Source organism: Rhinopithecus bieti, unplaced genomic scaffold, assembly GCF_001698545.2.
Source record: "Rhinopithecus bieti isolate Rb0 unplaced genomic scaffold, ASM169854v2 scaffold_24469, whole genome shotgun sequence".
NCBI classification, from domain to species: domain Eukaryota; kingdom Metazoa; phylum Chordata; class Mammalia; order Primates; family Cercopithecidae; genus Rhinopithecus; species Rhinopithecus bieti.
In genome coordinates this window covers 310,523-337,495 of record NW_016811248.1, presented here as the reverse complement: position 1 = coordinate 337,495, position 26,973 = coordinate 310,523, and positions in this window count along the sequence as shown.

The window sequence follows — 26,973 nt, the reverse complement described above, 5'->3', positions numbered from 1 at the left end:
GCACAGTGCAACCCAGAGAGCACTTCATGCTTCACACAAAGCAGAACTCTGATGTCCCCCCAGATGGGCTTCTTCTCCCTCCAATTCTGCATTTTCTCAAAAGACACCATCATTCTATTGTTCAGGCTACAAATGCCTCATCGTTGTACCTGGTTGCTTCCTCTCTATTCTCCACACCCTAAACCCTTCCAAGCACATGGGGTATCCTGCCCCTTAGCAGCCCCCACCCACCTGCTGGTCCAAGCCACCACCGTCTCCTGTGCACCTTTTCTTTTGAGAAAGTTGCCTCCTCAGTGCCCTCTTCCTCCCTGGACCCCGTAATCCCCTCTCAACAGTGAGAGGTCTCTGTCACCCCCGAGTCCCTGCTGGGACTTCCCATGAGTCCTTGTCCTGGTCTACCTAACAGGCCAACTTGCCTCTGTGGCTACATACGTGGCTGCCCAGAGGCTCCGCCTTGCTGTTCCACAGGCTCAGAAGCTCTTCCAGCAGATCTGCCCGGAGGCTCCGCCTTGCTGTTCCACAGGCTCAGAAGCTCTTCCACTAGGTCTGCTCAGAGACTCCGGCTTGCTGTTTCCCAGATTCAGAAGCTCTTCTATGGGGTCTTCCCCAGGCCAGCCCTGCTCCTTGTCCACTCGGGTCTCTGCTTAGGACTGTCACTGTCCCCATGTCCAGAACAGGACTGGGTGCACAGTAGGTGCATAGATTGCTGGTAAGGATGAAATGACAGCCCTACAGTGTGGACCAACTGCCCCTTGACACAAAACTGCATGGACTTCCGGGCTGCAGAGTTGCTGGGCGGTCGATGCTTGGGGAGCAATGCCCATGGCAAGAAGCCAACTCAGCAGGAAGGCAAGGAGGCCCTGCTGAGTGCTGGAGGATTCCAAGGCTGTAGGGGCCTCAGGTTACAGTGCCTCCCCCAGGCCTCTCCCCAGAGGCAGCCCCAGGTGCCGAGGCAATCTGTCCTCTTACCCCACCCTGCAAGCCTCTGGAGGCGACACCTTTGAGCCCTCACTCCTGTAACCTGATCAGCAATGGGACAAGGCTCTGGGGCACAAAACAAGAGACATCTTAATTGGTGGCTCTTCCGGAGCAGCCAGAGCCCCACACATCTCTTAATGTGTCAGGTGGGTGTGAGCTGGAAATCTGGGCTTCCCATGTGGCCATGGGAAATGCTGGCAGCTCGCCTGGGTGGCTCTACATGCAGAGGGATGCTGACCTCTCATGTGGGCTTGTGTCTCTGACGCCTCAATTCAGCCTGTGTCTGGTTTAAGACAAGCAGCACCTCCCTTCTCTGCATGCAGAATTGAGCTCTGGTCCCCAGAGGTGGTCCCTCCAGTAGGACACTTGGCAGGGAGGGCAGCCTGCAGCGTCACGCGGGGAGTTTCAGCAGTGTGGTTCCCACCCCTGCCAAAGATCAGAACCTCCTGGCAGCTTTGGGCAGCACCTATTCCTTGGGCCATGGCCCAAGGAATTGGCTTGGGGAGAGCAACTGGTTCTCAGCTGGTGACTGACTGGGTGAGGTGACCGACACAGCCCTTCCTAACCGTTTGTGATGGGCCTGGCAGGGGTGTTTCAGCCTGGCCTTAATGCCCAGGTGGGACTCGGGCAGGCAAGCAGAAGGAACAGCCTGAGGAGAGGCCTGGCCACAGGAGCACGTGGGCCTCAATTAGGGAGTTGTGAGTGCCTGGCAGGGCAGGGGTAAAGGTGACGGGAGGAGGGGAGCAGGCAAACAAGTGGCCCAGGTGGCTCGCTGCGGCTCAGGAAGCTCTGGACAGAGCTTGGGCTCAGCCAAGAAAGTGGATGGCAGGGCAGCCTCCCAGTAAGAAGGCAGAGGGCGGGGCAGCCTCCCCAGTAAGAAGGCGGAGAGCGAGGCAGCCTCCCCAGGAAGAAGGCGGAGGGCGGGACAGCCTCCCCAGCAAGAAGGCGGAGGGGGAGGACACCCTCCCCAGCAAGAAGGCGGAGGGGGAGGACACCTTACCCAGCAAGAAGGCGGAGGGGGAGGACACCCTACCCAGTAAGAAGGTGGAGCGGGGAAAGCCTCCACAGTAAGAAGGTGGAGGGTGGGACAGCCTCCCTTTCAGGGGAACCACCTGTAGCCCAAGAGGGAAAAGGGGCAGGGTCTGCAGCCAGGCCCAGCCTTCAGGCCTTCAGGGCTGAGGTGGAGGTTCCAACAGAGAAGGGGCCTCAGCCCTGGAGGAAGTTCGTTGGGGCCTCAGCCCCGGAGGGAATCCTGGACGTTGCTGAGCGACCCACTATGGCCAGCCCGGGGGAGGTGGCGCTATGCACAGCTCACTCTTTCCCTGCTGGCTGCAGCCTTGTGTCCCAGTGATCCGGTGATCCAGTGACCTCAGGCAGAGTGCTTCTGAGCTTCGGGACTTTTGCCTCCTGTGAGGCCTGCGGAAGGCCCCCGATCCCAGACACATGGCCAGTGAGTGAGCTCCCGTGAAGATGAGCTCGTGGCCTCCATGCTCTGTGGATGCCCTGCTGGCACCAGCATCCCTGGCTGTTTCCATGGCCAGCGGAGGGCAGGTGAGGGGCTGAGGGCCCTCTTCTTGAGGAGCAGTGGGGAGTGGGGTGGAGTGGAGAAGAGGGGTGGGTGGGGGTGCAGTTGCTGGGGGTCCCGTCCCTGAAGGCTGTGCTCTGGCCAGCAGGCTAGGAGAACAAGTGCCAGAGATGAGGGAACTGTGTGGAAGGGAGATGTCCCCATTGCTGGGCACTCGACTGACCCTTGCCTTGGGGAAGCTGCGGAAGAGCGCCTCGTAGGGGTAGGGGGCGGTGAGGAGGGTGGAGGAGTTGGAACTGCCCCCTTGGACCCTAAAACATGTTCCCGGAGGGCCTGCCTCTCTCAGGACGCCATCTGTGCTCCCACCTCGCCAGCCTGGCTGCACCCCGGGGGGCTTGGTGGGACCTCTCGGGCATGCTGAAGTCATGCCCCTTGCCCTGTCCAGATGGGCCTGGGCCGGCTCCGTCCGCAGCAGGCGAGGACAATGGGCCCTGTTGTTGGCCAGCCGCCCTCGGCCACATTCTCCAGGGACCTAGTGACCCTGAACAGGACGGTGAAGAGGTCCCCGCTGACTCAGCGAGATGTCCACTCGCTAATGAAGGGCCGTTGGAAAGGGCGTTGACCTTGGTCAGCAGGCTGGGCTCTCCATCCAGGGGTCACTGCAAGGACACACAAGAGACAGTGATGCCATGCCCGCCCCCACCCCAAACACTTGCCAGCAGCTCAGAGGACAACTGTCCAGCGGTCAGCCTACGCCAAGACCCGTGGGGCAGAGCCCCGACGGACAACCAGGTTCAGAGGTTTAAACCAGGTGCCAGCCCTGCTGCCAAGTAAAATGGCAACAACCACACGGCACCATCCAAGCCCTGACTGAAGGAAGCCCCAGGTGCAGTGGAATGGTAGATGGTCCCTAATCCAGCATGGAGATCAAGGAAGGCTTCCTGGAGGAGGGGATATGGAGCCAGGTCTTGAAGGATGGGTAGCACTGGCCAGAAATCACTGAAGGAGAAGAGAGAGCTAGACAGGAAACAGCACTGGCGGCAATTTTGGGGCGGAGAGATGGAACTCTTTTGCATAACTGGAGCATGGGCTGCCAAGGGGAGGGAGGCTGGAAGTGAGCGAGGTGGTGGGAGGTGCCGAGGGGATGAGACAAGGAGAGGGGCGTCAAATTGGTTAGAAACACCCTCTGTGATCCTGTGATTGCAGCAGGCAGGCAAAGGCGTGGCCGGATAATGCCCTAGATTGAGAGAAGTCCAGGGGGGCTCAGGCTCCACAGAGTGCTGAGCAAAGTCACGCTGACTTTGCAGAAACCCCAGGGGAGGCTATTCCACCCCGAGCAAAGGCCCGGAGGCCAGAAAGCAAGGCCCATGTGGGAGTGGTGACAGGCCAGAGAGCAGGAAGCGTAAAGGGGTAGGAGGACCTTGGAGGGAAGGCTGGACGGGGCCAGGCCGAAATGATGTGGGCTGGAGAAGGCAGTTCCAGCAGGGGCCCAGCTTCAGCTAAGCGAGGGAGGCCAGAGGGGCGCGATGAGGGTCTGGGGTTGCAGATGTGAGAATGTGCGGCAGCAGACATGGCACTGTGACTGCTGGCCTGCCTCAGGACCAGGGCCCAGTGCTCATGGCAGGCAGAACCCACACACGCTCCCATGCTGTTCCATGGTGTTCAACACTGTTCCATTCGGCACCATCAAGGTGTCCCACAGCAACAGAAGGAAGGCGCTGTGCTCCTCCACAGGGACTCATCACCAGGAAGGAAGGCGCTGTGCTCCTCCACAGGGACTCATCACCGGGGAGCTGTGGAACGCAGGCTCATGGCTCTCCCTCTCCAGCCTGAATCCCTCTCCTATAAAATGGGGCTACTATCTGCCCTGCTGCCCTCCCAGGATTGTTTGGACCCACTTGTAAGGGTATAAAAAAGCCCCCTGTGCTGCCCAGCGCTGAACATGGTGAAAAGCAGTCTCCACGGTGATATGACGGCACTTCCTTCTGCAGGAAAGTCTGAGCTCTCTTTCAAACACAGGAGCTCCACTTACAAAACTTGACAACCTACAGGTCGAAAATTAAACCTCAACAAATTTCGAAGAATGATTTTCATACGGAGTGTACTCTCTGACCACAATGTGATTCATTTAGGAGGTAACATAAAAAGAAGATTAAAATGCACATCCATATAGGTTTAGAAGATTGACACATGCTCCTAAATAACCTGTGGGTTAAAGAGAAGATTGCAATGGAAATTACAAATGATTTAGTCCTGAATGGAAAAAAAAAAACGGGGTGGGGCCATTATATAGCAGTTTTCTTGGTTATAGCAATTAGTTTTAGAGGTATGTTTGTAAACTCTGCATTTATTACAAAAATAAGAAAACTTACAAATAAATAAGGTACAATCTTAACTAAAAATAGAAAACTGACAATAATTTTAAAGAACATAGAAGAAAAGAAGTAAAGCTATGAGAAGAAATGGATTAAACAGAAAATGAAGAAAAATATAAATTATCAACAAAAGCAAAATTCTACCCTCAGAGAAAATAAAATAGAAAAATTTCTAGTAAGACTAATCAAGAAAAAAGTGCTATCAACAAATCACATTAGGAATAAAGAAGGAAGCAGAAGAGATTTAGAAGAATTGTTAAAGGATACCGCAATCAACTTTATACCAATATATTTTAAATTTCAGTGTAATGAACATTTTCCTGAAGAAAATTAATTACTAAAAGTCACTCAAGTTGAAATAGAAGACACAAACAAAGCAATAACCAGTGAAAAAATAGAATTGATTAGCAAACATTTACACACCCAAGGAAAACAAACAAAAGTCACCAAACCTGGGTAGTATTACAGCAAGAGCCAGCAAATCTTCAAGAGACAAATGATCCCTACTATATGCATACTATTGCAGAGAATAAGGGGAAAAAATGGGAAACTAACCAATTCACTTTATGAAAATAGTGTAATCTAATGACTAAAGTTAAATGATCATTTATGAAAAGAAAATATGATGCCAATTTCAACTTTAAACATAGATTTTAAAAATCTTAGGGGAAAGTCTGGCAAATCAAATATTGCTGCATATTAAAATAACGACAGCTCATTTTAGTTTACCTCCGAAAGTCAAGGAGAGTACTTATTTCAAAAATTTAGGAATAGGCTGGATGCAGTGTCTCACACCTGTAATCCCAGCACTTTGGGAGGCCGAAGTGGGTGGATCACTTGAGGTCCGGAGTTCGAGACCAGCCTGGTGAACATGATGAAACCCCGTCTCTACTAAAAAAATACAAAAATTAGGCTGGGCGTGGTGGCTTGCCCCTGTAATCGCAGCACTTTGGGAGGCTGAGGTGGGTGGATCATGAGGTCAGTAGTTCAAAACCAACCTGGCCAAGATGGTGAAACCATGTCTCCACTAAAAATTAGCCGGGTGTGGTAGCAGGCGCCTGTAATCTCAGCTACTTGGGAGGGTGAGGCAGAGAATCGCTTGAACCCGGGAGGCAGAGGTTGCAGTGAGCCGAGATCACGTCACTGCACTCCAGCCAGGGCTATAGAGTGAGACTCTGTCTCAAAAAAAAAAAAAAAAAAAAAGTTAGCCAGGTGTGGTGGCACGTGCCTGTAGTCCCACCTACACAGGAGGCTGAGGCATAAGAATTGTTTGAACCCAGGAGGCGAAGACTGCAGTGAGCAGAGATGGCGCCCCTGCATTCCAGCATGGGTGATAGGGCAAGGCTCCATCTGGAAAAAAAAAAAATTAGGAATCAACAACGACACATTAAGAGAGGAGAAGATGAGAGAACCCAACGTTATCATCTTAATAGAAACTAAAAAAGCATTCAATAGAATTCAGCGTTTATTCAAGATTGAGTTTTTCAAATTCTTAGTAAACTATGAATAGCATGAGGTTTTCTTATCTGGATACATTTAGACAAGGTAGACAGATGTTAAGCTGCTCAACAAAGGGACACCAAACCGGGTGGCTGGGATGGGAGTGGAGTTCGTGTCTGTGAGATGTGACAGTGCAGAGGAGGTGGGAGACAGAGGCACTGGAGACACAGATGCCTCCTCTCATGATGTTTTCCACATTCTAGAATGTTGTCCTCATCCACAGAGTCAAAGTGCATTCACTATTGTCATTTCCACAGAAAGACAAAGAGGAAATGTGATATCTAATTTGCACACATCACTTCTCCCATGACTATTAATGAGAACCTAGTCATGCGGACACACCAGGCTATAAGGGAAGTGGAAATGTACTTTTCACCTAGGTAGACACGTGTCTGTCTACAATCCAAAGGAGATCTATTACTAAAATAAAAATAAATAAGGGAGAAAGAGTAAGAAGGGTCCATTTGCAGGCTCTGCTACACCGGATAAAGAGTGTCTATCTAAAATATAGAGTAAACGTTATACTTCATTATTAAAGTTTAAAAGTATACACACTAAAGTCAGGATCAAGACAAGGATGCATTCCTCATCACTATGTTCAACATTGTACTTGTAGATTTAGACAACGCAATAGGACAAGGAAAAATTCAAAGACGCAAACTTTGAAAAAGTCTATGATTGTCCATGTAGGAAATCTAAAATAATCTATGGACAAACTGGTATAAGTAGTATAAATATAATACAGGTATAACTAACAACTAGTAAGTTTGCTGGATACAAAAGCAATAGAATTTATACATGCCACTAATCATCAATAATAAAATAGAGAAAAGATTTCCAATCATAAAGGCAATCAAGACTTTAATATTTAGAACTGTGTGATATGTTTACTGGGAAAAATTATGAAATATACCATATTCATGGATAGGAAGACTCAATATCAGAAACACATCAGTTTTCCTAAATTAGTCTTTAGAGGCAATGTACTTTGAATCAAAATTCTAACAGAGTTTTCCTCATAGGACATGGAAAGCTAATATAAAAGAATAATGGGAGGAAAAAATGACCAGAATAACATAAAATTTTAGAACATAAAAATATATAAAGGATTACTTTAAAATTAATTTGGGAAGACTTCAGAAAAAGGAAAGTTGTAAGGAATAAAGAGGGTCATTACATAATGATAAAAAATTCAGTTCACCAAGAAGACATAACCATTCTTAATATTTATGCACCTAATAAGAAAACATCAAACTATATTGAGGCAATAACTGATAGATCTGCCCAGTGAAACAGATAAGTCTGCTATCATAGTTGGAGACCTTAACACACCTCTATCAGAAATGGATAGATCCAGCAAGCAGAAAATCAGTAAGGACAAAGTTGAACTCAACAGCACTATCAATCAACTGGATATAATTAACATTTATAGACTACCTCATCCAACAGCAAATTACACATTCTTCTCAAGCTCTCATGGAACAACTACCAAGATAGATCACATTCTGGGGCATCAAACATACCTTAACAAACTGAAAGCATAGAAATCTCACAGTATCTGCTCTCAGACCACAATGAAACTAAATCAGAAATCAATCACGAAAAGATGCCTAGAAAATTTTAAATCACTTAAATATTAAACAAAACACTTCTAAATAACACATGGGTCGAAGAATAAATCTCAAGAGAAATTTAAAAATATTTCCAACTAAATGAAAATGAAATACAACTTATAAAAATTTGTTGGATGAAGGAAAAGCAGTGCTCGGAGGGAAATTTATAACTTTGAATACATATATTAGAAAATAACAAAGATCTAAAATCAATAATCTAAGCTTCTACCTTATGAAACTAGAAAAAGAAGAGCAAATTAATTCCAAAATAAGAAGAAATCATAAAAATCAGAGCAGAAATCAATGAAATTGAAAACAGAAGATCAACAGAGAAAAATCAATGAAACCAGAAACTTCTTCTATGAAATGTCAACAAATCAATAAGCCTCTAGCCAGGCTGAGAAAAAAAGAGGACAATAATTGCTAATATCGAAAATGAAAGAGAGGACATCACTACAAATCTCATGGACGCGAAACGGATGTTACAGAAATACTACGAACAACTCTGTGCTCACAAATTTGATAATCTAGATGAAATGGGCCAATTCCTTGAAAGTCACAATCTGCCAAAACTCATGCAAGAACAAATAGGCAATTTAAACAGGCTTGTATCTATCAAATACATTGAATTAATACTTAATAACCTTCCAAAAGAGAAAGCCCAGATGGGTTCATTAGTAAATTTTACCAAACATTGAAGAAATAAATTATACTAATTCTTTACAATCTCTGTTAGAAGATAAAAGCAAAGAAAACACACCCCATCTCATTCTCTGAAGCCAGCATTTCCCTAATACCAAAACCAGACAAAAACATTACAAGAGGCTGGGCACGGTGGCTCAAGCTTGTAATCCTAGCACTTTGGAAGGTTGAGGCAGCTGGATTGCTTGAGCCCAGCAGTTCAAGACCAGCTTGGGCAACGTAGTGAGACCCTATCATGGTGGCATGAGCCTGTAGTCCCAGCTACTCGGGTGGCTGAGATGAGAGAATCACTTGAGCCTGGGAGGCAGAGGTTGCAGTGAGCAGTAATCATGCTACTGCACTCCAGCCTGGGCAATAGAGCAAGACTCTGTCTCAAAACAAAATAAAACAAACAATGATATTACGAGAAAAGAAAACTACAGAACAATATGTGTCATGAACATAAACGCAAACATTAACAAAATATTAGCAAATAGAAATCAACAATGTATAAAAAAGAATTACACACCACAGGATTTATCCCAGGTATTCGAGGCTGGTTCAACTTTCAAAAATCAATTCATATAATACATTGCATCAATAGGCTAAAGAAGAAAAATCACAATTATATCAATAGACACAGAAAAGCATTTGACAAACTCCAACATGCATTCATGATAAAAACTCTCAGTAAACTAAGAACAGAGAGGAACTTTCTCAACTTGATAAAGAATGTCTACAAAAATCTTATAATTAACTTCATACTTCATGATGAGAAATTCTAAACTTTCCCACTAAGATCAGGAACAAGGCAAGGATGTCCTCTCTCACCACTGCTTTTCAACATCATACTGGAAGTCCTGGCTAATGCAGTAAGACAAGAAGAGGAAACAAAACATATACAGAGTGGGAATGAAGCAATAAAACTGTCTTTGTTCACAGTTAACGTTATTCTTTATGCAAAAAATCCAAAAGAATCTACAAAAAATACCCCTAGAACTAATAAGTAACTATAGCAAGATTGTGGGATACAAGGTTCCCATATAAAATTCAGTCACTTTCCTATACAGCAGCAGTGAACAACTGGAATTCAAACTTTAAAACACGATAAACACAATACTATTCACATTAGCACCCCCCCAAAATGAAATGCTTAAGTATACACTTAACAATATATGTATAAGATCTATAAAAAGAAAACTACAAAACTGATTTAAAAAAAAACAAAGAAAAACGAAGTAAATGAAGATATATTCCACATTCAGGGATAAAAAGACTTAATATTATCAAGATGTCCATTCTTCCTCACTTGATCTGTAGACTCAATGCAATCCCAATCAAAATTCCAGCAAGCTACTTTATGAGTATCAACAAACTAGTTCTAAAGTTTATATGGAGAGGCAGAAAACTCGAAATAGCCAACACAACATTGAAGAACAAAGTTAGAAGACCAACACTACTTGACTTCAAGACTTACCATAAAGAAAACTATAGTAATCAAGACAGTGTGGTATTGGCAAAAGAGAAGACAAATAGATCAACATAACAGAATAAAGGGCCCTGAAATAGACCCATATAGTCAATTGATTTTTGACAAAGGAGGATTGGCAATAGAATGGGGCAAAGATAGTCTTTTCAACAAATGGTGCCAGAATGACTGAATATCCACATGTGAAAAGAAGAAAAAGAAATGAATCTAGACACAGATCTTATACAGTTCACAAAAATGTAACTCAAAATGAATCATAGACCTAAATATAATACTCAAGACTATAAGATCCTAAAAGATAATATAGCGGAAAATCTAAACAATATTGAGTTTGGTAATGATTTTTTAGATACAATACCGAAGGCAGGATCCAGGAAAGAATCGATAAGCTGAGCTTCATTAAAATTGAGATATTTCTGTTCCATGAAGGCACTGTTAAGAGAATGAAAAGGTAAGCCACAGACTGGAAGAAAATGTTTACAAAAGACATACATGATAAAGGATATGATCCAAAATATACAAAGAACTCTCAAAACTTAACAGTAAGAAAATAAACCCAACTAAAAAATGGGCCAAAAACCTTAACAGATATATTACTAAAGAAGATATACAGATGGCAAATAAGCATAAAAAAGATGAATCACATCATATGCCATTAAGAAATTGCAAATTAAAACAGCAATGAGACACCATTATACACCTAGTAGAATGACCCAAATCCAGACTACTGACATCATTAAATGCTGGCAAGGATGTGGAGAAACAGGAACTCCCATTCTTGGGTGGTAGGAATGCCAAATGATATGCCTGCTTTGGAAGACAGCTTAGCGGTTTCTTACAACACTAAACATACTCTTACCAAAGATCCAGAAATTGTTCCCTTTGGTATTTATTTAACCAAGGGAGTTGAAAACTTATATCCATACAAAAACCTACTTATGAACATTTAGAGCAGTATTACTCATAATTGCCAAAAACTGGAAAAAGAAAACCAAGATATCCTTCAGTAACTGATTGGATAAATACATTGTAAAACTCCTAGGCAATGAAATATTATCCAGCACTAAAAAGATATGAGCTATCAAGCCATGAACAGACATGGAGGAAACTTAAACGTGCATTACTAAGTGAAAGAAGCCCATCTGGAAAAAGTACATATTATATGACCCCAACCATGTGGCATTCTGAAAAAGGCAAAACTATGGAGATGATTAACAAAAATCACTGGCTAACCCGGTGAAATCCCGTCTCTACTAAAAATACAAAAAATTAGCCGGGCATGGTGGCGGCGCCTGTAGTCCCAGCTACTCCAGAGGCTGAGGCAGGAGAATGGCGTGAACCCGGGAGGCAGAGCTTGCAGCGAGCTGAGATCGCGCCACCGCACTCCAGCCTGGGCAACAGAGTGAGACTCCGTCAAAAAAAAAAAAAAAAAAAAAAAAAAAATCAGTGGCTGCCAGGGATTTGGGGAGAGGGAAACATGAACAGATGAAGTACAGAGGAGCGTCAGACAGTGACACTATGCTGTATGACAGTAAAATGGAGATACCTGTCCTTGTACCTCTGTGTAAACCCATAGAACCCACAACACCCATAGTGAACTCTCATGCAAACTCCGCACTTTGAGTCCTAATGGTGTGTCTGTGGAGACTCACCAGTTGTGAGGAGTGTCCCACCCTGGTGGGGATGTTGGTACAGAGGAGGGCTATGCATGTGTCAGAACAGGGGGAAAATGGGAAATCCCTGTACATATCTTCTGCCCAATTGTGCTGTGAACCTAAAGTTGTTCTGAAAAATAAAGCCTACTAATTTAAAATTACAGTAATTAGGAAAGTGTGTGAGTGGGTCATGAAGAGACAGAAAGACAAAGGGAGCCGGCCAGAAAGCATGGAAACAACACGTAGGAGTGTGGGAATTCCATTTTCCACAGAAACAGCAACACGAATTGGCACCAAGAGGACAGACCAGCGCCTCGTGGTGCTGGGACAGTCAGTTTTCCACAAGGAAAAAGAGAAAGTTAAATCCCTACCTCCCTGTACAGAAAAATCAATTCCAGATGGATTAAAGACATAAATGTGAAAAGAACTACAGAACTTTTAGGAAAAAAATATACAATAATATTTGTATGACCCCAGAGTAGGAAGGAATTTCTAAACATAATGACAAAATATGCACACTGTGAAGGGAAACATTGATCCCGAGACTTCATGAAGATCCATGCCTTCTCTTTAGGCCTCGGCTTGCAGTGGCCACGCTGTGACTTCTGCCATGTTCTATTGGCCAAAGCAAGTCATGGGCCTCTGAGGCACAAGGCTGGCACCAACTCCACCCTGAAGAATCACCTGGCTAAGCTGCAGCTACAAAGAAGAGTGAAGGACTTGGTCACTCTCGCCACCAATCTTCCATGCCCCAGCCTGGTAGTCAGGGAAGACCATGGAGAGGAGCCCTATTTATGTAAGATGATGGAGAAAGTACAGAAGTCTGGGGAAAAATTAGGAAAAAAGAGTAACTCAGTGAGGTGTGACCCAAGGAGGGGGTCTGGGCGTCCCCACTGAAGCAGAAAGAGATTCATCACAACTCTTTCCAAAGTGACTGACGTTGGAAACCTTTTAAAATGCATGTGTTTGGTCCAGGAGGTCCAGCAAGTATCTGCCTGTCTCCCTCCCACTCTGGTCCCCCAGAACCTGGCACGTGGAGCACAGGGAGTAGTTTGAGAAGCGGACCGAGAGCTGGCACCGAGGCTGACCAGAAGAACACCAGTGGGCACTGGGAGGCCAGCCCAAGCGTGGTAACTGTGGTCAAGAGAAGCCCGCAGGGAGCCACCTGTCACCTTTGACCAGCTGGTCTGCAGAGATGAGCTTCCTAGAATGAAACACAAGTGGGGATTTATCTCCAGAGCTTTGAGGACGGAGCATTCATTAATCATTCCCTGCAGTGGCTCTGCTGGGCACGGGGGCACATCTGGCCCAGATTCAGGTCTGACTTTCCTACACAGCCCTCCCTGGACTCAGGGGAGATGTGGGAGGTATGCAGGGGTGCCAGGGGCACTCTAGGGTGCAAAGTCTTTGGTCCCAGGTATCCAAAGGGCTTTTCAGAGTCAGCCAAGGAGCTGATGTGCTGCAGAGGGCCAGGCTAACCGCAGAGCAGTGGGCGTTCTCATCTTCAAAGACTCTGCCGGGGTCTTAGAGGTTAACTTGGGGGGACTGCAGTGTTTTTGATGATGCCTTTTTCTTGTCCCTGCAGCTTCCACATCAAATCTCTCTGAACTCCCAGACTAGGGACTAGGAAGTCAGCCTCGATGCCCGCCCAGGTTCCCCTACCCCCATCCAACGTCCCACCAGGCACCAAGCCCTCCAGAACCACCTTTCCTGTCTGTCCACCCCCCCGGGTCCACTGCCACTGCCTGGCAGGACTAACACTCCAGCCTACCTGGATCCCCAAGGACCTCTTTGTGGTCACCTGTCCCAGACTCACCCCCGGCTCTCCCTCACCGCTGACGGAGAGCTCACAACAGAGTAGGATCAGTTCCTTCCCTGCAGACAAAACCCCACAGGCTCACCATTGCCTCTGGACAAAGTTTTCTTCTGAACCAGAAAGTCACGGCTCTTGTAGACTCCTGACCACATCCTCTGTCTCAAAGGGGCCTGAGGCTGAGCCCCCTAGGTCCCTGAGGGCCACACCAGCTACTCCTTCCTGTTCCTCTGTTTTCACTGACCCCAGGACCTTGTGCATCTAGCAATTTTCACTTTAATCTTTATGAATCTCTGAAGTGACACCACCTCCAGGAAGCCCTCCTAGAGGCACCAAGCAGAGTTGACATCCTGCCTTTGTGCTGTAACTGGCAACAAGACAACCTCTGATTGAGGACGAACAGTTCCCCTGAGCCAGGTGCTCTCTGATGGCAGGACGATGTCCGATCCGTTTACATGGTCTGATCCGGTTCCATGGGGATGGACTAAAGGCTTATCCTAAAAGAACCCACGAAAGCTGGTGAAACAGACATCAACCCGGAGCCTGGCTTGGCTCTGACAACCTCCACACAGGCCCAGTGGCCTTGACCATTGAACAGAGAAGGCGAGGCATGGCGGCTGCTCTCCCTGGGCACCTCAGAGCTTTGCAGCTCAGGAAGCTACTCCAGCCTCGGGCCTGACAGATCCGGACTGAGGCTGCTGAGGGCTGGATGGAGCTCAGCTCCCAGGCCGTAGAGGGTGGACGAACTGGCAGGGCCTCGGTGTCCCCTGGGCGAAATCCTTCACATCACAGGAGAGGAGGCAACAAGCCACACCGCCGGGGTATCCCTTGCTGGGCCCAGAACTTTCCTCTGCCTCCAGGATAAATTCAGAGTCACCCGCCCCCAGCTGCCACCTTAAAATCACCCCCTCTTCCTGTCTCTGTCTGCCCCTCCGCATGAGCCGGAGCCCTGAGAACTGAGCCCCAGGGGAAAACAGCGACCATCCCCATCACAAGCCGGATGGGCTCACCAGAGCGCGGGCTGGGGGCCGGGAGGATGAGGATCTGGGGCAAGAGAAAGGGCGCAGGAAGGGAAAACGGGGAAGCAAAGGCCCACAGGCCTGGGTTGGAGGGAGGCTGTCACAGAGAGGGAGGGGCTCCCACCAGCTCTGCCCAACCCTCTCTCCCCAAGGCCTGCATCCAGTGGGTGGGGCCTTTTTAGAGGTCCTTTCCTCCTCCTGTCACCCCTGCCAGGCAGACGGGGACACACCACCCACCCATCTGGCAGGCAAGGCACAGGCCGGGGAGGTTTACACACCCCAGAGCCCCAGAGCAGGACAGGAGACCCCATCCACCCTCTCTTTGCCCCTTAGTTTCATCATTTGAGGAATGGAACTCCGGCAGCCCCTCTTGCCGGGAGTCTGAAGGATGATGCCACCGCACTGCCTTGGGTTTTTGGAGGCCAGGACTCTCCCACATGGTAACTCTAATCGTGACACCACACATGCCCTGCCCTGCCCCTGGCCCACCACGAATTGAGTTTTTCCGGAGGCCTTGAAGTGTTTTTTGAGCATTGCCCACTAAGTCACAGGTGATGAGCTGTGGTGTTTCAGCCACACACTACTGGCACCCCTAGCCAGAGCATAAGCATGTGCCTTACGGCTCAGTCCTGTCCGGGGCTCCATGAAACCGAGCTTACAATTAAGGAAATGTGATAGGAAAATTAGCTGATGTGTGAAACCAGAGCCTCGGTACAGTCACAAAAGACAATGTCTTCCAAGCCCTGATTAGCCACTCAGCCTGACATGAGGTTAAGCTAAAGAACGCCAGATTAATCCAGATGGACAATTATGACGCGTTCTTCTCCGGCGTCGAGCCTGTTGCGAAATTTCTGCTGTGGCTCCCTGCCAGGAAGGTATTGTGTTCTGAGACTAAAATACTTTTCATTTTTTCTACAATTTCTGCTTAAAAAGTTCCAAATGTTCAGCCATATGATGTGAAACTTAACTTCAAGAAAATCCTGGGGGGGGTTGACGGTGGGGAAAATATGGGGGTCTGATCTGCTGACCCCACGCCGGGGGAGGATACGGTTTCAAGCCTTTCTTCTGGCCCCACTCCTCTCTCCTAGCCCTAAGGAGACAAGTGAGCCGGGTCCTCCAGGAAGACGGGAGCGCCTCTGGTGAAGGCGGAATCCGCCAAGGCCCCCATCCTGCAAACTCCTTCCCAGTGCGTGGGTTTTCAAGGGCCGTGCGGCAAAGTCTGGAAGCCCAGGAACCTGGGTTCCAAGTTCTGCCTCTGTCAGCCTCGGTGTCCTGGGCTTCTGCAGCTCAAATTAAATTCCATCAATAATCCTGCAGGTTACTCTTCTAGAAGCAGAGTCACCTCATTTAAACGTCACAAAAACCCCATGTGGGAGGGCTCGTACCCCCACCTTACAGATGGGCACACTGAGGCCCACAGGGCTTAATAACTTGACGAGACAAGCGAGTGGTGGAGGAAGAATTCCAGCCCATGTGATGTGAATCTCACGGTTTGATTGACCAGGTGTCTGCAAGTGTCAGCTTGGTGTGAGGGGCTGCCCCAGACCCCTCTAGCTGGGACGGGTGACTTTCTATTATGAGAGTGTTGGCTCCTTCATCTGAGTTCTATACAGGGGAGGAGAGAAGGGGAATGGCCTCAATGCCTTGGTCCTTGAGGCTCTGTCTCTCATAGCCCCTCTAGGATGGTGCAGTCACCTCTGCACCTCCAGTCCCAGGCCCAGTACCAGGCATGGAGAAGCTCAAGGCACAGCTGTCAAGCTGTCTAAAATTAATCACATGGGGCCATGGCGAGTGATCTATAAAGATGTGCATAGTGCATTGTTGGGTTTTAAAACCCGAGCAGGGCCTAGCAGTAGGGTATCCACTCTGTAGATGATACAGGAATTAGGTAAAGACCCAGGAAACTCAGATTGTGAGGCCTCATGAATTACTGCATGCCTAAGGATTACCAATCGTATCGATTGGGATCAATTACTGTGCCTAACACAGAGCCTAGCCCAGAGGAGGCAAGTGAATGAATGAATGAATGAATGAAGCCCTCCGGAGCCCACAGCCAGGAGCCTGCAGGGGCCGAGGCTGCCTGCTTTACCTCGGGGTCCACCGTGGCTGGGTGAGCAGCCTGGAGCAGGTGCAGAGTGGTTCTGATTTCCTTTGCAATCTGTCTCTGTGGCTTCCTTTTGTGCACTGCACAGGAGGCAGCATTTGTAATATCAACCAGGCAATAGAAGGGGTGATGGGACGTGACCGCACCATGAGGCGCCCCCAGCAGGGACTCCCAGCCCGAGGGTCCCAAACTCCAAGGACAAGCCAGAGAAGCAGAAGCAGCCCCAGGCAGCCTGTGGTCTTGACTGTCTCCTGAAGCATCCCAACCCCAGGCACAGTTGCCAACCTACCTCCCCAGGAAAGGGGCACGTCACCTCGCCACAGCAGAACATTGGAGGCTGGGGGAGCCTTCGGGATGACGTAAAGGAGGAAGCAGGACTTGAACTCCCAGCCCCGGGCCCACGAGCTCAGATGGGCCGAGGTGTGCAGGTGGCCCCTGGCTGGGTGTGAACGCAGTTCCTTTTCCTCGGAGACTCCTCCCGCAGGCTTCTGCCCAGGGCACTTCCCAAAGCATGAGCTGCCGGCTAGACACAGGCCCCCCAAGCTTTTCCCCACCCCCATCAGGGCAGTCTCCTCTCTGCTTTTCATAGCAGTCGGAGGCCCCAGGGACTCCGTGGACTAGCGGCTCCTCTTCCATGAAGGCTCCAGGCCGCCAGTCAGCAGATCATTCAGGCTGCAGCCAGGCTCTTCCCTTCAACGTCGCTCTCACTAATTCAGACCAGGCCCGAGCTGCTGAACTCTACCTAGGGCGCCTCAAGGAGTCACGGATGCAATGCATCAAATGAGGAGCACGTTTCCAGTGCTCGGCCCCTGACAGACACATGGAATTCTAGACTCTCTGGGGTGGGAAAGATCTTAAAAGGCATCCTATCCAGCCACCCCCATCCACCACCACTGCTGCCATCCAGAGCCAGGAGCTCCCCACACGACCAAGAAAATTGAACACAACATCCAGCCTCTTACACACCTCCAGGGACGGAGAGCTCACTACTTCACTGAGTGACCTGCTCTTTCTGCCATCAGCTTCACCCTTCCTGAAATGCATGTGAAACAGCTGCTTCCCCTTGCAGTCCCCAGCACTGACCTCAGGACTGTGCAGGGCATGCGAGCCCCTCTTCCCAGAGACAGTGTTCTCAGGGTCTGATCCCCTCTCTTTCAGGTGTCACAGCTCAGTTTGTGCCATGACCTCACACTGTGTCCTGGGACCACCTCAGGCACTATCTAATTACCCTGAATGTAAGGTACCCAGCAGAGTCAGTGAACTGCCCCTGAGTGGGGACAATAGCCCCACACACTTCTGAACCTGACCCAACTGTGGGGCGGCTCTTCATACTGGTCCTTCTGGGACTAGACGCCACACCCGTGAGGTCTCACTGAAGCTTCGTACTGAACCTAACAGGCCAACACTGTTATTCCCATCATACAGGTGAGGAAACTGAGGCTCAGAAAGGTCATGTGATTCACCCAAGTCCACATAGCCGTCTGTGACAGACCCAGGTCTGCCAGCTCCTCTGAACCGAAGGCTGAATGGGCTGCTGCTACCATGCTCAGGAGACAGGCCGTCCCCGCTACAGCAGCTGCTGTGACCCCAACTGCCTACAGGCTGCAGCTGCACCCTTCAGCCTGGGGCCTGTGTGGCTGGTAGGCCCTTCTCTGCTGTGTGCAGGGCAGGCAGCCAGAAGTGCCCAGGGAATGAATGGCCCATCCACCCGGAAGCAGGTGGGAGCCGGATAAACACCCCAGCGCCCACACCACTGGGTGTAACTCTCGGGCCCCTGTTCTACGCGGTGCCCCACATCTTCCCGACAGGATGAAGGTCCAGGTGCTTGCTGTGGACCTTAGAGTGGCTGACTCTAAGCCACTCGCTGCTTCCTTTCCCTCCTTCCCACCCGTGTTTCCTGGGATCACCTCAAAAATAAGTCCTCGTCTCTGTGTCTGCACCTGGGGACCCAAACTAAGACACCAAGCACCTGAGATTGGAATACTCGGGGGTCCTCTGAAGATCGCCCCGACTTCCTATTCTAAACGCCTGTGTGGTGTTTTCGTTTGCTTGTTTCTGTTTGTGTTTGGACTTTGATACTCAGAAAACACTTTGGGGTCTTCCTCAACTTCTGGAAATGCACAGAAATGTACCAAAACCAGTTTGGGATTGGATGTGATGACATGGCTAATGGGAAGCCTGCATTGGAGGCAGCGAATTCCAGGGTGCTCTGCAAGGTGACATTAAAGTAATAATGAGGTAACAGCTGCAGCACGGTCCGGCCTGGACATTGGTGTCTGTGACTCACTTTATCCTGCAAAACTCAAGTCCAGGATGTGCCCCGGTTTTGGGTTTGAGCTCTTCCACTCCCTGGGACTAGACACAGAAAGGCCTGGGGCAGCGCCCTGCTTCTAGAAGCTCCAGGACCCAGCGTTGGGAAACGGCAGTGGCGTTGTGAACACTGTAGGGCAGGAAGGGGTCTAGTCCAAGGCCATGTGGCCTCCCCAAGCCTCCGTTTCCCTGTGGGATTCCCGGAGGGCTATGACGCAAAGCCCCTGTAGCACCTGGCACCTGGTGTGTACTCAGCAGACAGTGGTGCGCAGAGAAGCAGATGGGGACCTGGAGCCAGGCAAAGAGGCCTTCGGAGATGAGCCGGGAAAGCCCAGGGAGCAGTCATGGATTGCGCAAACGAGGATCGATTGGAAGATGCTGGAGCCCACGTGAAGCTCTGGCTCTCTTCTGTTAGAACGTGGCCTCGGCTCCCACTAGTGGGGTGGTTTGGGGTCATGCAGCAGAGGTCTGGGACGGATCAGGAAAAGCCGCTTCACACACGTCTGCTCTGCCATTGCCCTCGTGCCGCGAACAGAGCTAACCAGCCAGGTGCCGCAGCTCTTGATGCCAACCATTCACGGACTCCACGGCCAGAAGCACCTACTATGTGCCTACTATGCACCAGGCACCATGCCCATGCAGGCCCAGCCAGCGCCCTGCCCTGTCCTCTCAGCCAACACTTCCCCGGGCGCATCTGCCAGAAAGGATTAAGAAGTTGCCTTAGGAAGGCCTGGCTTTGTTTGGGAAATGTCCCCCAGCTGAGAAGGAGAGGCCGGAGAAGGGAAGAATGACCAATTATACGCTGTGCTGTCTCCAGATGAAAGGGTCTTTTTGTGGCCCTCCTCCATCTCCTGTTTGGGCTGTCAACAGCAATTTGACGAGGAATGTTGCTCGGCCTGACCTGTTTTTTCAAGATGGTAACCTATATTGTGTATCATCTCAGCCCTGGAGATCACCAGCCGGCACCCTCCTCAGCACAGTTCCCCCAGTTGAACTTCACCTTTAAAACCAGGAAAATTGATTGGAAAAAAATTCAGGGAAATCTCCCACTAATGATATTTTGAGTTCAGGAACAAGGGGAGGGGGGGAAATTAAAGTGGCTTTAATCTGATTCTCAACATGGATTTCAGTGGTGAATGGTCAATTGTTACTAAATTCTAATTGGTTCTGGGTCACTCCCTTTGAAATAGTGGCTGTGTTCTGTTCATTTTTTCAATTAAATCTTAACAATTCACATCTGACAAAACTCAAAATCTTGTCAAAATTGTTCGGATTTGTATAGTAAGAATGTTCAAGAAGCAACGTGGAGCTTGGGCTGGGGGAAACTTTCATACGGAGGAACAGTTTAAGAGCTAATTACGAGAAGGCCGATTTATTGTTTACTGACTCGCTTCCTTAGAGTACAGAGAACAAACCTTTCTCATCAACTTGCAAAAACTATTTTGGAGGAAATCGAAGTGACCACAAATGGCTTTGCCTAAGCAATGATTGTTCTCTGGATGGAGAAATTCAAACCCTTTTCACGTCTCATCTCTCATTGTGAGAAAGTTTTATTTTATCCCCCAAGTGAAACAGGAGACCACTTCATGGAGAAAAAAACAAGGGCTTTGCAACCAGCCGACTCGGGTTCAAAGCGGGCCTCTGCCGCCGAAAAGCTGGGCAATAACTTCCCTGCCGGGACACTGTCTGAGCCTCAGTTTTCTCACCTGTGAAATGGGGGCGATGTTTTCTAGATTTGTGATCATGAGTCAGTTCTGTTTGACACCTGAGGTGCTCCATAAACCAAAGGTGGCACTTAGATTATAGAAGGGCTATGGCTTGGTCCCAGGCTTTGTTTTATCTCTGAAGACATTCCGCAGCAGAGAGGGCCATGACTATCCCAGCGTAACACAGCCAATCCGTTCTGGAGCCAGAAACAGAAGCCAATCCTTTTTCTCTCAAAGCTGCTTCCAGAAGGTTTCTGGGTGACATTTCAGGACGTGTGCGTGGCTGTCTGGAGCTCACACCTGGCTTCTCAGAGTGTGGTCGCTGGGCCAGCTGCCTGATATCACCTGGGAGCTTATTAGAATGCAGACTTTCAGGCCCTAGTCCAGGCCCTGAATCGGTGTTATCACAGGGGCCCAGCAGGATCCCGGGCACTGGGGGGTTGTAGGCCTGCTGGTTTGTGTCATTTCATCAGACTCTGAGGACCTGAACACTAGAGCTGCTGCCACGTCCACGACGGCCCTGTATGCCCTCCAATCTTACAGCCAGGCCTGCTCCTCATGCAGGACGGAGAAGGCCAGGGGGATGCTGGTGAAGAGGACTAGCCAGGAGGACCCCGGGCCATGCAGCATCCCTGAGGGACATGCAGCCACGGGGGCGTCCTCCATGACATCATCTACCCGTGGTCCTTGGTGGCAGCCTGCCCTGCTTAGCGCCTCTATGCATTACTGCCCTGACCCTATAACGCAGCACCCCTATCACCCACACTGTCCAGCCCTGCCCTGCAGCTCCTGGCTAATTTCCTCTCCGCATTGTCCACATCTCTTTGTCCGAGGGGGTGCCAGGGAAATGAACATCCCCTTCCAGCGGCCCTCAGCCAGCACCCTGCCCCACTGCGGGATCACTCAGGAGGAGTGCCTGGAGAGATGGGGTGGCCCCTGGGTGGTAACTGGCTGAACCCTCCCTTCCCTACTTTGCCTCCCCCTCCCCTTCTGGGGGCCTTGCATCTCCTAAACCAATTCTTTGCATGCAGCCCCTGTCTCCGTCCCTGCTTTTGGGACACGCGCCGGTCAGATAAGTCCTTATGTCCCACCAAGGCATAAGGCTGCAGGAGCCAGAGTGGTCAGGGAGCGGCCCAGCCAGATCTGTGTGAAACCTCGGAGCTGGTGGCCTTGCTGGCTGCTGTGTGGAGGATGAATGCAGGGCTGGACAGGCATGGGGAGGATGAGGCAGGGAGACTGGGTAGGGACGGGGCCAGGACATGACATGGGTGCACTGGAAGGGTGTGGGGCTGGAACAGGCAGGACCTGGGAATCAAGTGTGGAGAGAGGGGAAGTGGTGGGTTCCCCAGTCTACTCTGCATGGTTGATCCTGACTCTCCATCCAGTTCCAGGCTAGGTTTTGGTCTCACCGGCTCCAGAGAGCCCTCCCTCACTGCTCCACCATGGCCCCCAAGAGCACAACCACCTTGTTCACATTGGTCAACAGAGCCCCCTCCCACCAGGGCCTGCCTGAGCTCAGCACAGCCCAGGGGTTCCCATATCGCTCCTCCAAAGAGGTGCAAGCCCTGGTCACCCAGGTGTGGAGCCATCACGGTTCATTAACCAGAATCCAGAGGTTCAGGGACCAACCTGGGTCCTCCCGGGATGAGCTGCCTGGCCTCTCTGGTCTTGGTACCCTCACATCCCCCGTGGGAATGAGGCTCCTCTCCCAGAGACTCAAGATATGAGTGCCAGGGTTCCCAGGACAGCACCTCAGACCCAGAGCTGGGATCCCACCCACTGACCCCAGGGCAGAGGCTCCTGCAAGGGAGAGTCACCAGGAAGCAGCTGTGCAAAATCCTGTGTGTGGACATCCACGTGAGAAACCCGAACCCAGACCCCGACCTATACCGACAAAAGTTAACTCAAACTGGGCCATAGACAAACTAAAAAAGTCCTAGAAGGTAACAGAGGGGAAATCTAAGTGACCTTGGATTTGGCGATGACTTTTTATGCACCAAAAGCATAATCGATGAAGAAAAACTTGACAAATTAGACTTTATTAAAATCAAGAACTTAGGCTCTGCAGAAGACACCGTTAAGTGAATAAGTACAACGAACACATAGAATTCAATGATAAAAAAACAACAACCCAAGTGAAAAGGGGCCAAAGATCTTAACAGGCACCAAAGATGACACCCAGAAAGTAATGAGCATACGGAAAGATGGTCCATGTCATATGTCATCAAGGAATTGCAAATTGAAACCACACCAAGGCTGGGCATGGTGGCTCATACCTGTAGTCTTGGCACTTTGGGAGGCCGAGGTAGGTGGATCACTTGAGCCTAGGAGTTTGAGACCAGCCTGGGCAACATGGTGAGATCTTGTCTCCACAAAAAACAAAACACAAAAATTAGCCAGGCGTGGTGGTGTGCACCTGTAGTCCTAGCTACTCAGGAGGCTGGGGCGGGAGAATCACCTGAGATTGGGAGGTCCAGGCTGCAGTGAGCTGTGATTGTACCACTGTATTCCAGCTTGGGCAACAGAGCGAGACCCGCTCTCGAAAAAAAAAGGAAGACAACACCAAGACACCACTACATACCTATTAATGGCCAAAATCCAGAACACAGACTATCCTGAATGCTGGTACAAAACAGGAGCGCTCACTCATGGCTCCTGTTGAATGCGTGAACACGATCGTATGAACAACACAGAACGCCAAGTGGCACAGCTGCTCTGGAAGGCGGTTCGGCAACTTCCTGCCAAACTAAATGTACTTAAAATCTAATCCAGCAATTGCACTCCTTGATATTTACTCAACTGAATTAAATACTTATAGCCACCCAAAAACCTGCACATGACATTTATGGTAGCTTTATTCATGGTCACCGGAAACTGGAAGCCACCAAGGTGTCCTTCAGTAGGCAAATGGATACATAAATTGTGGTACAGACAGTGGAATATGATTCAGCCCTCGAAAGGAACGAGCTATCCTGCCATGAAAAGCCATGAAGGGTCCCTGAGTTCATGTCACAAAGTGAAAGAAGCCTACACACGGTGAGTCCAGCTCAATGACATTCTGGACAAGGCAACACCACGGAGGCGGTGAGGAGCTCAGCGGTTGGTGGGGCTGGGGGAGGGAGGGATGAAGCGGCAAGGCTTGGAGGAATTTGAGGGCACCAGCGCTGCTCCGGATGGTGCTGCCGTGGTGGATCCATGTCATCGCGTGTTTGTCCAAACTCGCATGTGTGCAACACCAAGAAGGAACCCTCGATGTGAACTGTGAGCTTTAGGTAATAGCGGATCACTGTTGGTCACCACTCTGCACCACACTAATGCAAGGTGATAGGAATCGGGGAAACTTGCGGGGGAGAAGATGGGAAGATGGGGATGTGGGGATATGAGAACATGGGAATATGGGGATATGCAAAGATGAGGATATGGGGATATGCAAATATGGGGATGTGGGGATACGTAAATGTGGGAATATGGTGACGTATAGGTTATGCCGGAATCATGGGGATATGGGAACGGATGGGAAGATGGGAATATGTGGATATTGGATATGGGGAGTATGGGAGGCATACGGACGGGGGAGATGTACGGGGATATTGGGATACTGGGATATTGGAGATATGGGCGACATGGGGGCTGTGGGAAGATCGCGCGGACATAGATGCTGAATATGTGTGCGGGTATGCGGGATATGAGGCATGTTGCGAATATGGCGGGATATGGCTTGCGATATTGGAATATGGGGATATGGGGGTGTGGGAAGATGGGACTATGTGAATATTGGGGTATGGGGATATGAGGATGTTGGAATATGGGGATATGGTGATATTGGAATATGGAGATATTGGGGTGTGGGAAGATGGGGCTATGTGGATATTAGGGATATGGGGATATGGGGATGTTGGAATAGGGGGATATGGGAATACGTGAACTCTTTGTGCTTTTTGCTGAATATTTCTGTGAGCCTAAAACTGCTCTAAAAGTAAAGTTCATTAAATTAAAAACAATAATAACAATCCTGTGCCTCAGCTGCCCAGAGCTGCTGCGTGAGGCTGTGGGACACGGATGGGCACAGTCGGACACCTTGGGAAGGCCAGCCCTGCCAGGGCTGCATGGGAGCCTCCTCTGTGCTCAGGGAGACAGAGAGAAGAGTCGAGCCTACCCGGGGTGGTGTGGGGGGTATGAAACATGACGCCTTCGGCCCAGAGCAGGAGACAGGGTCTGAGGGTGACAAGGGTGGGAACAGAGAAGGTGGCATTATGAGGCCCCAGGGACAGAGCAGGACGATTCCTGGAGGAGGGGCCAACAGCTGAAACTTAAGGGCGAGTGAAGAGAGCCTCTTCCCTTGAGCCAGTCCCAGGGGCTCATCTTCTGTCACCCAAGGTCCAGCACATCTGTACCTCCTCCCCACACCCGGCTTGGCTCGGGACAGGCCCTTCCACCCTAGCTCTTGCCCGTCCCCTTTGCAGCCCCTTTTCACAGACCCCACCAGGGACTGTTCTACAATGCAAAAGGGTCCCAAGGCACCCTGCTCAGAGCCTTTCAGTGGCTCCCCCTTGCCCTCAGGAGAAAGTCCTGTGCCTGGCCCAGCTTCCAGGTCCCTAGAGACCAGCCCCACTCCCCTGTCTTCCACCTGGCCCAGTCAGGTACGTGAAGGAGGATGAAGAGACAGGAACCATTCTGGGTGGCTGGGACTCCACCATCCAATTCCACCAGTGGCCTGAGCCACCCCAGGCGGCAGGTCTTGCAAGGAGCTTTCAGGAACATGGACCCCTCTTATCCCTGTAGAGAGGCAAGGTAGGCAAGTGGCCCCCCATCTACAGGGGGGGACCAAGATGCCAGGAGAGGGTGTTCTCTCCCCAGGTCCTGCTTGACCCAGTGCTTCCTGGAGAGGAGGGGCTGAAATTCCCAGACAGCCCACGTGTGGGGGGGGTTCTCGGCAGGGGGAGAGGGCCCCCCACACCCAGGGCCTGGATGAGGGACCTCAGGATGCTTGTGACCACAGTATTTGCCCACCTGGGTTGGCTTTTCTCAGTCCTGGGGAAAGGGCAGAGGCAAAGGAGGGGTGGTGCACAGCTGCGGAGGTCTGGGCTGTGCCCAGGAGAGGAAGCATCCCTGGAGCACTTGGCCTTGACCCTAGGAGGTGAAGGCCACCTCTGCTGTGGCCACAGCACTCAGCTAATCCATTATTGAGCACCTCAGCTGGTCACCAGGCAATTAGCGCCCAGGCCTCCGTCCTGACGCCTAATTGCACTAATTGATAGGGTTGGCCGTGTTCCCCCAACCCTTGCCCTTGTCCAGAATGGCTTCACGCCTGGGAGCCCAGCCTCTAGCCTCCCTCTCTCAGGACTTGCTGCAGCATCTTTTCCTGGAGGCCACAGTCTTGGGACCGCTTGGCCAGCCCTCCACGTTGGCGAGGATTTTACTCCAGTACCCGCCTCCCCTCACCTTCCCTTAGTCCCTAATACCAGGTCCTCCATTCACATATCTGTAAGATGGATGGGCAGGACTTGTTTAAGAGCAAAGGTCAGGTTCAATGGGTGCTATGGGGATGGGGGGTAAGTGACTGTTCCTTTTTGAGCCTCAGGCCCAGTTTGTAGGGCAGCCAGGATGACTAAATTAGATGACAGTTATAAAGTACAGAGTTCTGGGCCTGGCCCCAAGGGAGGGGCTCAGTACACCTTCTCAGTGCCACCACAGTGATGATTGTGATGGTGGTGATGGTGATGATGGTGGTGGCGATGATGATGGAAATAATGATGATGATGATGATGATGAAGATGGTGATGACAGTGGTGATGGTGATGACACTGGTGATGGTGGTGAGGTTGATGATGGCGATGGTGATGATGGTGTTAGTGGTGGTGATGGTGATTATGGTGATGGGGATTATGGCAATGATAGTGATGTGGTGGTGGTAATGACAGTGGTGGTGATGATTGTGATGGTGATTATAGTGGTGATGATGGTGATGGTGATAATGGTGGTGATGGTGGTGGTGGTGATAGTGGTGGTAATGATGGTGATGGTGACTATGATGGTGACGATGGTGATGGTGATGTGGTGGTGCTGATGATGGTCGTGGTGGTGTTGATGGTGGCAACAGCGGTGATGGTGATGACAGTGGTGATGGTGATATGTTAATGATGATGATGGTGGTGGTGGTGATGATGGTGATGGTGATAATGGTGGTGATGATGGTGATGTGCTG